General features: G+C 53.8%; 1 long non-coding RNA gene across 1 annotated transcript; it reads right to left on the reverse strand.

The window, feature by feature from the left end:
* Window positions 1-344: 344 nt before the first annotated feature.
* Window positions 345-5,705, reverse strand: LOC129047080 (uncharacterized). Its single transcript, XR_008509040.1, has 4 exons — window positions 5,662-5,705; window positions 2,054-2,188; window positions 480-497; window positions 345-360 (listed from the first exon to the last, which is right to left on the reverse strand). It is a non-coding gene; the product is annotated as an uncharacterized LOC129047080 (long non-coding RNA).
* Window positions 5,706-11,504: the final 5,799 nt, after the last annotated feature.

An 11,504-nucleotide genomic window follows, 5' to 3' on the forward strand; every position in this document is an offset into this window, starting at 1 on the left:
CAAGTGAGATATGGACAGGTGACACAGGTGAGACACAGCTTCTTGTTCTGGAACTGTAACACCTTGACATCCATCTCCTCCTGGGGACAGGTGAGGGACAGGTGAGGGACAGGTGAGGGACAGGTGACACCAGACAGGTGAGACAGGTGAGACATGGATAAGTGACACAGGAACTGCAGCACCTTGAGTCCATCTCCTCCTGGGGACAGGTGACACCACACAGGTGGGACAGGTGGGGGACAGGTGAGATATGGACAGGTGGGACCAGACAGGTGAGGGACAGGTGGGACATAGACCGGTGACACAGGTGACACAAGTGACACAGGTGGGGCACAACTTCTTATTGCGGAACTGCAGCACCTTAAGGTCCATCTCCTCCTGGGGATGGGTGGGGACAGGTGAGGGACAGGTGAGACAGGGACAAGTGACACAGGTGAGACAGGACAGGTGAGACACAGGTGACGCAGGAACCGCAACACCTTGAGGTCCATCTCCTCCTGCACAGGTGAGCAAACAGGGGAGGGACACACAGGTGAGACGTGGACAGGTGACATAAACAGGTGTGACACACACAGGTGACACAGGTGTGACACAAGTGTGTGACACACAGGTGTTACACGCACAGGTGACACAGGTGTGACACAGACAGCTGTGACACAGGCAGGTGTGACACACCCCGGTGACACAGGTGTGACACAGACAGGTGTGACACACACAGGTGTGACACACACAGGTGTGACACGCACAGGTGACACAGGTGTGACACAGACAGGTGTGACACATCCAGGTGACACAGGTGTGACACAGACAAGTGTGACACACCCAGGTGACACAGGTGTGACACACACAGGTGACACAGGTGTGACACACACAGGTGACACAGGTGACACACCCAGGTGACACAGGTGTGACACAGACAGGGTGTGACACAGACAGGTGTGACACACAGGTGTGACACAGACAGGTGACACCCCAGGTGACACAGGTGTGACACACACAGGTGACACCCCCAGGTGACACAGGTGTCACAAGTCCTTATCCTGGACTGCAGACTCTCCGTGTCCATCTCGTCCTGTACATGTGAGGAAACTGTGCCAGCTGTGCCCAGATGTGCCTAAATCCCCAATTTCATTCATTTCCCCAGGTTTCCCCCAATTTTCACCATTTTTCCCTCCCAGCTGTGCCCAGGTAACCCCAAAATCCCCATTTTTCACCCCCAAAATCCCCATTTTCCACCCCAAAATCCCCAATTTTCCACCCCAAAATCCCCAATTTTCCACCCAAAATCCCCAATTTTCCACCCAAAATCCCCAATTTTCCACCCCAAAATCCCCCATTTTCCACCCAATTTTCACGGGGTTTTTTGGCTCCATCCCCTCCCAGCTGTGCCCAGCTGTTTCCCCCAGCTGTGCCAGCTGTCCCTAAACCCAAATTTTCACCCATTTCCCCAATTTTCACCAATTTTTCCTCCCCACCTGTGCCCAGGTAACCCAAAATCCCCAATTTTCAACCCCAAAATCCCCATTTTTAACCCCAAAATCCCCATTTTTCACCCAATTTTCACGGGGTTTTTTGGCTCCACCCCCTCCCAGCTGTGCCCAGGTGTTTCCCCAGCTGTGCCCAGGTGTCCCTAAATCCAATTTTCCCCCATTTCTCCCCAAATTTTCACCGAATTTCCCCCAATTCTTGCCCATTTTCCCCCTCCCCAGCTGTGTGCCCAGGTAACCCAAATCCCCATTTTTCACCCCCAAAATCCCATTTTCCACCCGATTTTCACGGGGTTTTTTTGCTCCATCCCCTCCCAGCCGTGCCCAGGTGTCCCCAGCTGTCCCTAAACCCCAAATTTTCACCATTTCTGCCCCCAGCTGTGCCCAGGTAACCCCAAAATCCCCAATTTTCCACCCCAAAATCCCCATTTTTTGCCCATTTTTTCACCCCAAAATCCCCATTTTCACCCGATTTTCACGGGGTTTTTTTTGGCTCCATCCCTCCCAGCTGTGCCCAGCTGTTCCCCCAGCTGTGCCCAGATGTTTCCCCCAGCTGTGCCCCTCACCGTGGAGCTGATGCCCCCAGCGCAGGGGCTCGATCAGGGTGGTCGGGGCTGCTCCTCACGGGGCGGGCGCTTCTCGGGGGGGCCCCCCCCGGCCTCGGGGGGGTCCCGCTTGGCCCCGACCCCGGCCATGGGAACCTGGGGGAGAAATTTGGGGGATTTTGGGGCATTTTTGGGGCATTTTTTGGGATTTTTGGGGATTTTTAATGGATTTTTAGGGGTTTAATGGGATTTTTGGGGGATTTTTTTGGGGGGGATTTTGGGGGTCCCCGCTTGGCCCTGACCCCGCCATGGGAACCTGGGGGTGAAATTTGGGGGATTTTGGGGCATTTTGGGGATTTTTGGGGATTTTTTTCGGATTTTTGGGGGATTTTTGAGGGTTTTAATGGGATTTTTTGGGATTTTTTGGGGATTTTGGGGGGTCCCTGCTTGGCCCCGACCCCGGGGGGGTGAACCTGGGAACCTGGGGGTGAAATTTGGGGGATTTTGGGGCATTTTGGGGATTTTTTGGGGATTTTTAATGGGATTTTAGGGGTTTAATGGGATTTTTTGGGGATTATTGGTGATTTTGAGGGTTTTTGGGGAATTTTTGGGGGGATTTTGGGGGAGGTCCCTGCTTGGCCCCGACCCCGGCCATGGGAACCTGGGGGAGAAATTTGGGGCATTTTGGGGCATTTTGGGGATTTTTTTGAGATTTTTTTTTCGGAATTTTTGGGGGATTTTTGAGGGTTTTTGGGGATTTTTGGGGCATTTTTCAGGGATTTTGGGGGGTCCCTGCTTGCCCCGACCCCGGCCATGGGAACCTGGGGGTGAAATTTGGGGCATTTTGGGGCATTTTGGGGATTTTTGGGGATTTTTAATGGGATTTTTTGGGGATTATTGGTGATTTTTGAGGGTTTTTGGGGGATTTATTGGGGATTTTGGGGGTCCCTGCTTGGCCCCGACCCCGGCCATGGGAACCTGGGGAGAGAAATTTGGGGGATTTTGGGCATTTTCGGGGGATTTTGGGGCATTTTTTGGGGATTTTTGGGGATTTTTAATGGGATTTTTTGGGGATTTTTGGGGATTTTTGGGGGATTTTGGGGGGGATTTTGGGGGGTCCCCGCTTGGCCCCGAACCCGGCCATGGGAACCTGGGGGTGAAATTTGGGGGATTTTGGGGCATTTTCGGGCATTTGGGCATTTTTGGGGATTTTTAATGGGATTTTTTGGGGATTTTTTTGGGGATTTTTGGGGATTTTTGGGGGATTTTTGGGGATTTTGGGGGGGTCCCCGCTTGGCCCCGACCCCGGCCATGGGAACCTGGGGGAGAAATTTGGGGCATTTTGGGGCATTATGGGGATTTTGGGGGATTTTTGAGGGTTTTTTAATGGGATTTTTAGGGGTTTTAATGTGATATTTGGGGATTTTTGGTGATTTTTGGGGGATTTTTGAGGGATTTTGGGGGGTCCCTGCTTGGCCCCGACCCCGGCCATGGGAACCTGGGGGAGAAATTTGGGCATTTTGGGGCATTTTGGGGATTTTTGGGGCATTTTTTGGGATTTTTAATGGGATTTTGGGGGGATTTTTTGGGATTTTTGGGGATTTTTAATGGGATTTTTTGGGGATTTTTGGGGAATTTTTGGGGGGATTTTGGGGGGTCCCTGCTTGGCCCTGACCCCGGCCATGGGAACCTGGGGGGAGAAATTTGGGGGATTTTGGGGCATTTTGGGGATTTTTGGGTCATTTTTTGGGATTTTTAATGGGATTTTTTGGGGGATTTTCAAGGTTTTAATGGGATTTTTGGGGGATTTTTGGTGATTTTTGGGGGATTTTTCAGGGATTTTGGGGGGGTCCCTGCTTGGCCCTGACCCCAGCCATGGGAACCTGGGGGAGAAATTTGGGGGTTTTTGGGGCATTTTTTGGGATTTTTGGGGATTTTTAATGGGATTTTTTGGGGATTTTTGGTGATTTTTGGGCGATTTTTGGGGGATTTTTGGGGATTTTTGGGGGATTTATTGGGGATTTTGGGGGGTCCCTGCTTGGCCCTGACCCCGGCCATGGGAACCTGGGTGGAGAAATTTGGGGGATTTTGGGGATTTTTGGGATTTTTAATGGGATTTTTTCGGAATTTTTGGGGGATTTTTGAGGGGATTTTTGAGGGTTTTTGGGGGATTTTTGAGGGAATTTTTGAGGGTTTTAATGGGATTTTTGGGGATTTTTGGGGATTTTTGGGGATTTTGGGGGGGATTTTGGGGGGTCCCTGCTTGGCCCCAACCCCGGCCATGGGAACCTGGGGGTGAAATTTGGGGGATTTTGGGGCATTTTGGGGGATTTTTGAGGGTTTTAATGTGAAAAAATGAAATTTGGGAGATTCTGGGTCATTTTGGGTATTTTTGGGGGGATTTTTGGGGGATTTTTTTGGTAATTTTGGGGGGATTTTTCAGGAATTTTGGGAATATTTGGGGGGGATTTAAGATGAATTTGGGAGATTTTGGGGGGATTTAAGGAGATTTTGGGGGATTTTGGGTGGATTTAAGGTGATTTTTGAGGTATTTTGGGGGTCCTGGAAGGGATTTGGGAGGGTCTGGGGGGGATTTATGGGGAATTCTTGGGGATTTTTGGGGGGATTTTAAAAGGTTTGAGGAGAATTGGGGGAATTTTGTGGAATTTGAGGAAGTTTTTGAGGGATTTAAGGTGATTTTGGGGGGATTTTAGGTCATTTTGGGGAAGGATTTGGGGGGGGTTTGGGGGAAATTTCAGTGAATTTGGGAAAATTTGGGGGAAATTTTGATGAATTTGGGGGGGTCCTGAGCAGATTTTGAGGGCTCTGAGGGGAACTTGGGGGGAATTTGATTTTGGGGGATTTTCTGCAAATTTTTGGATGGAAAAGGAGCAAATTTGGGCTTTTTTATTTTTAAGGAGATCTGAAACTTTTAAAATAATTTCGGGGGCGCTTGAGGTTCTGGGGGAGCCTTTGAGCGACATTTTTGCTTTTCTGGGCAATTTCGGGGAGAACATTGAAATTTTGGGGGATTTTTGGGGAGAATTGAGGGATTTGGGGGTGAAAAAATGAAAATTTTGGGATGTTTGGGACGCGAGGGGGGTCCCAGGACGGGAATTTGGGGAGATTTTGGAGAAATTTCGGAAGATTTGGGGGAAATTTTCTAAATTTTGCGAAATTTTGTAAGATTTTGAAAATATTTTGGGGAGATTTTCAGGAAATTTCCGAGGATTTTGAGGAAATTTCGGAACATTTGTGGCTGCCGGGAGAGATCTGATCGCTCCCGGAACGAAATTTTTGGAAAAATTTGTATTTTTTGAACCACAAAATGAACCGAGCGTCACAAGATGGAATTGAGGGGATCGGGGGAGGTAATCTGGGGCATTTTGGGCGAAATTTGGGTGAAATTTCAGCGATTTTCGGACCTTTCAGAGCTCAGGCGACAAAATGGCGGCCTGAGGGAACCGTGAGGGACGAGGGCGGCAAAGGCGCCTCGGAGGGGTCCTGGAAGCCTCCAGGGGGGTTTTAGGGGTGGTTCTGAAGGAATTTTGGGTCATTTTGGGTCGATTTCCATCGATTTTGGGGGTTTTTTGAAGAGCCCGTCCCGCCCCCCTCCCCTCAGATCTCACCGGAGCCGGAGCCGCCGTCAGCGCCCCTCAGCAGCAGGCCACGCCCACCGCCAACCCTGATTGGCTGATTACCGCTAGCCACGCCCCTACCTCAGTCTCTACGCGCTCTGATTGGTTGAGCTGTTTTGGCCCAGCCTGTGTCGCCATGGTAACGGCGGAAGGGCGGGAAAAGGAGGGGCTCGCGGCTCTTAAAGGAGTAACGGGAGAGCCTTAAAGCGGCGATGGAAAAGGGGGGGGTCCGCAGTTTTTAAAGGGGTAATGGGAGGCTCTTAAAGCGGCGATGGTTGCGGTGGGGACCACAATCGGTTTTGGGGAGTTTTTTGGGACTTTTGGGGCCCCACAGGGACTTCTGGGGAACCCCGGGATCTCCCAAAGCATCTTCGAGACGTTTTAAGACCTCTGAGATCCCCAGGACTCCCCAAAATCCTCAAATCCCCAGAAATCCTTAAAACCGTTTTGGGAATTCCCCAAAAATCCTCTGGGGCCCCAAAAATACCCCAATCCCTACTGGACACCCCAAAATCCCCTTGGGAGCTCCAAAATTTACCCCAAAATCCTTGAGGACCCCTCCAAAGTCCCAGAGAAACTTCCCCAAAAATCCTGAAACCCCCCCAAATTACCTTAAAATCCATCTGGAACAACCCCCCAGAGCCAAAATTCCTCCCCAAATCTTCCTGAGGACCCCAAAAATTTCTCTTGGACCTCCAAAATTCCCCAGAGACCCCAAAAAATGCCCTAAAATTCCCCTGATCCCCCAAAAATGTCTCAAATCCCTCTAAAAATTCTCAAGGACCCCCAAAAATCCCCCCCAAAAACCTAAAATTTCCTCCACATTTAAAGAAACCCCAAACCTCTCTGGGATCCCCTGGGAACCTCCAAAAAATTCTCTGGGAACCCCAAAACTCCCCAAAAAACCCAAAATTCCCCCCACATCTAAAAGAACCCCAAACCTCTCTGTGATCTCCTCGGGACCCCCAAAATTTGTCGAGGAACCCCATAAATCCCAAAATCCCTAAAAGAACCCCAAAACCTCTCTGGGAACCCCAACAAATTCCCAAAATTTCCCCCCAAACCTAAAAAAATCCCCAAAATCCCTTTGAGACCTCCTGGGGACCCCCCAAAATCTCTCTGGGGACACCAAAACTCAAAAAAATCCACCCCAAAACTCCTTAAAACCCTAAAAGAACCCCAAAACCTCTCTGGGATTCCCTGGGGACCCCAAAAATCTTTCTGGGAACCCCAAAAAATCACCCAAAAATCCCAAAAATTTCGCCCCAACCCTATAAGAATCCCCAAACCTCTCTGTGATCTCCTGGGGACCCCCCAAATCTTCCTGGTAACCTCAAAAATCCCAAAATTCCCCTCATTTTTAAAAGAACCCCAAAACTTCTCTGGAATCCCTTGGGGACCCCCAAAATCTCTCTGGGAACCCCAAAACTCCTTAAAAAAAACCCAAAAATTCCCTCAAACCTAAAATAACCCCAAAAACTCGCTGTGATCTCTTGGGGACCCACCCAAAATCCCCAAAAAACCCCCAAAAATTCCACCCATATTTCAAAGAACCCCAAAATGTCTCTGTGACCTCCTGAGGATCCCCAAAAAACCCCCAAAATCCCCCCCTATTTCAAATGAACCCCAAAATCGCTCTGGGACCCATTGGGGAGTCCCAAAATCTCTCTGGGAACCCCAAAACTCCCCCAAAAAACCCCAAAATTTCACCCACATTTAAAAGAACCCCAAAACCTCTCTGGAATCCATCGGGGACCCCCCAAAATCTCTCTTGGAACCCCAAAACTCCCCAAAAAAACCCCAAATCTCTCGGGGAGCCCCAAAATCCCCACCCCCAAAAAAGCCCAAATCCCCTCCCCCCACCCCTCCCCCAAACTCCCCCTCCCCCACCCCAAAATCTTTTTCCCACGGGGGTCCCCAAAATTGGAATTTTTTAACCCTTTTTTTATTCATCACAGGAAAAGCTTCGAGCGCCGCCCAGACAGGGTGGGGGAGGGGCAGGAAAACCCCCCCCGGGACCCCTCCCCCACCCCCAAAAAACTTGGCCCCGCCCCCCCGGCCCAGCACAAAGCACATTTGCATAGATGGGGTTCAAAAGGAACCAATTTTACAACGAAGGGGGAAGGGGGGAGGGGGGAAAACGCCCCTCCCCCACCCCCCCGGACCCTGCCTCCCTCCCCCATGACTCTGCTGGGCACGGTCCTGAAACAAGATGGCCGCCGGGAGGCAAGATGGCCGCCGGGATTTGCGGTTCTGCTCGTAGTCAAGATGGCCGCCGGGAATCAAGATGGCCAACCAGGTGTTGTAGTCTGCTCGTAGTCAAGATGGCCGCCAGGAATCAAGATGGCTGCTAGGAGTGACAGGAGTTGGTGGGTGTCAAGATGGCCGCCGAAAATCAAGATTTTTGCCAGAAGTCACGCGAGTTTGAAGAAACCAAGATGGCCGCCGGGTTTCACTGTCAGCTCTTGGGCAAGATGGCCGCCGGGAGGCAAGATGGCCGCCGGGATTTGTGGTCTGCTCGTAGTCAAGATGGCCGCAGGGAATCAAGATGACCGCCAGGAACCATGGGAGTTGCTTGGAGTCAAGATGGCTGCTGGGAATCAAGATGGCCGCCAGGATTTGTGCTGTGCTCGTAGTCAAGATGGCTGCCAGGAATCAAGATGGCCACCGGCTGTTGTGGTCTGCTCATAGTCAAGATGGCCGCCAAGAACCAAGATGGCTGCTGGGTTTTGTGGCCTGCTTGGAGTCAAGATGGCTGCCAGAAACCAAGATGGCCACCGGGTGTTGTGGTCAGCTCATAGTGAAGATGGACGCCAAAAATCAAGATGGCCGCCGTGAGTGACGGGAGTTGGTGGGAATCAAGATGGCCGCTGATTTTTTTAGGCTGCACGTAGTCAAGAAGGCTGCCGGGAACCAAGATGGCCGCCAGGTGTTGTGGTCTTCTCATAGTCAAGATGGCTTCCGGGAATCAAAACGGTTGCTGGAGTTCACAGGAGTTGGAAGAACCAAGATGGCCGCCGGGTTTTGTGGTAAGCTCATATCAAAATGGCCACCAGGAATCAAGATGGCTGCCGAGAGTCACGGGAGTTTGTGGGAGTCAAGATGGCCGCCGGGTTTTGTGGTCTCCTCGCAGTCAAGATGGCCGCTGGGAATCAAGATGGTGTCCAGGAGTGATGACAGCAGGAATCAAGATGGCCGCCGGGTTTCACTGTCAGTTCCTGGACAAGATGGCTGCCGGAAATCAAGATGGCTGCCAGGTTTTGATGTCTGCTTGTAGTCAAGATGGCTGCCAGGAACCAAGATGGCAGCCGGGGTTTTGTGGTCAGCTTGTATCAAAATGGCTGCCAGCAATCAAGATGGCTGCCAGGTCATGTGTTGGCCAGAGTCAAGATGGCTGCCAGGAAGCAAAATGGCCGCCAAGATGGCTGCAAGGTCACGTGATAAATTCAAGATGGCCGCCAGGTCACGTGATGATCAGATCAAGATGGCTGCCAAGAAACAAGATGGCCGCCGGGTTCAAGATGGCGGCTGGGTGGAGCCAAAATGGCCGCACAGTCACAAAATGGCCGCTGATGACGTCGCTGCTTTAAAGATGGCCGCCGCTTATGACGTCATGGCGGAGTCGGCCATCTTGGATTCACTGTGGTGGCCATCTTGAGGTCATTGTAAGGTCATTCCCAGCAGCCATCTTGAAACTGCCCTGGCGGCCATTTTGTGACCTCACCCCATTTCATGGTGGCCATATTGGGGTCAATCAAAGGTCACCGTGTCAGCCATATTGGGGTCATTTAAAAGCCACAGTGGCAGCCATTTTGGGGTCAATCAAAGGTCATCATGGCGGCCATATTGGGGTCAACCAAAGGTCACAGTGGCAGCCATATTGGGGTCATTTAAAGGTCACCTTGTCGGCCATATTGGGGTCAATCAGAGGTCACCCAACCAGCTGTACTGAAGTGGATCAAAGTTTACCCTGTCGGCCATATTGGAATTACCCACAGATCACGTGACCACATCCAGGCCGCTGTCGGCCATTTTGTGCCCCATCAACCGTTCCACATTTACCCTGGCAGCCATTTTGTGTCCCACAATTGTCGGCCATTTTGTGCCCCTCACAAAATTGTCAGCCATTTTGTCCCTCTCCCACAATTATCGGCCATTTTGCGTCCCACAATCGTCGGCCATTTTGGGGCCCCCCCCACAATCGTCGGCCATTTTGTCCCTTTCAAACAATCCTCGGCCATTTTGTGACCCACCATGGTCGGCCATTTTGTGCCACACCAACAATTGTCGGCCATTTTGTGTCCCACAATCGTCGGCCATTTTGTATCCCACAACCATCGGCCATTTTGTGCCCCTATCATCGTGGTCGGACATTTTGTCCTTCTCCAACAATTGTCGGCCATTTTGCGTTTTACAAAAGTCGGCCATTTTGTATCCCATAATTATCGGCCATTTTCTGCCCCTATCTCAGTGTCAGCCATCTTCCCCCATTTCCCGCCGCCATTGCCGCCATCTTGCCCCGCCCATCACGTCTTGCCTTTCCTCCCCCTCAGCCCCGCCCCCACCCCAGCGGGGTGTCCTGTGGCGCTGCCCCTCCCCCAGCCTGGGCGGGGCCAGCGCAGCGCCGGGGGGGCTGCATCCGGCGGGGCGGGGCCAAGGGGGAGCCCCGCCCACGCCGCCTCCTCCTGGTGGGGGCGGGGCCAGCGTTAGCCCCGCCTCCTCTCCTCCTTTTAACCGGGGGTTGTGGGAGGGGCTCCCTACGCCTGGCCAAACCCCCTCCCGATGTAGCCACGCCCTCCTCGCTGCTGTCATCGGGTGGGCGTGGCCTCCTCCGTGGCTCCCTCTGAAGGGTGGAGCCAAGGGCGCTCCAGGGCGTGCCCGGGTGGATCTGGGCGGGGCCGGTGATGGTGGGCGGGGACTCGTTGACCCCTCCCCTTCCTCACCCCCACCATGCTCGGGCGACGCCATCTTGGGCGGCCGCCCCGACGCCGCTTCCGGGGCGGGGACTCTTCCTCGGCCCCGCCCTCTGGGCCCGTATTGGACGCCCACGCCGCCGGCCACGCCCCCTTTCTTGTGAGTGGGCGGAGCGTTGTGGGGCAGTCCCGGATTGGCGTCGCGCCGCCTCGCCCTGGCCCCGCCCCCTCCCAGCAGCCTCCGCTTGGGTGGGCGGCCCCGCCGGCGCTTTGTGGGCGGGGCCGATGTTAATGAGGATGGGGGCGTGGCCTGGGGGGCGGCCCGGGGCGGCGCCGGGCGCCTCGGGAGCCTCCGCCCCTTTCGGAGGAAGGGGGGGGGCCTCGAGGACGGTGACCAATCGGCCGGGGAGGGTCCGGAGGCACTTTGGCGGCCGGGCCGGATTTTTGGCTCTGCCGGATCTCGACGTCCGCGCTGCGGCGGCGCCGAGGGGGCGGGGCCACGGGGGGCGGTGGGGCGGGGACAACCTCTTCAAGCCCCGCCCCCTTTGGTGAAGTCGGAGGGACGGGGATTTGGGGAGGAGGAGGAGGTGATGACGTCACAGGAGGGGGCGGGGATTCGGGCAGGGGAGGCGGGTGATGACGTCACAGGAGGAGGAGGAGGGGGAGGGGAGAGGGCGGGGGCGTGGCTTGCGGCGGCGGCGATGACGTCACCGGGGAGGCGTTGGCGGGGAGGGCGGGGGCGTGGCTTGAGGAGGCGGCGGCGATGACGTCACCGCGGGCGGCGGCGATGACGTCACCACAGCGCCGGCCGGCGGTGACGACGACGTCACGGGGCCGGGCTGTGACATCACAGGGGGCGTTTCCGAACTCTGTGACGTCACAGGTGACGTCACAGGCGACGTCACCGGTGACGTCACCGCC

The sequence above is a fragment of the Molothrus ater genome, unplaced genomic scaffold (genome assembly GCF_012460135.2).
Source record: "Molothrus ater isolate BHLD 08-10-18 breed brown headed cowbird unplaced genomic scaffold, BPBGC_Mater_1.1 matUn_MA345, whole genome shotgun sequence".
Classification (NCBI taxonomy): Eukaryota; Metazoa; Chordata; class Aves; order Passeriformes; family Icteridae; genus Molothrus; species Molothrus ater.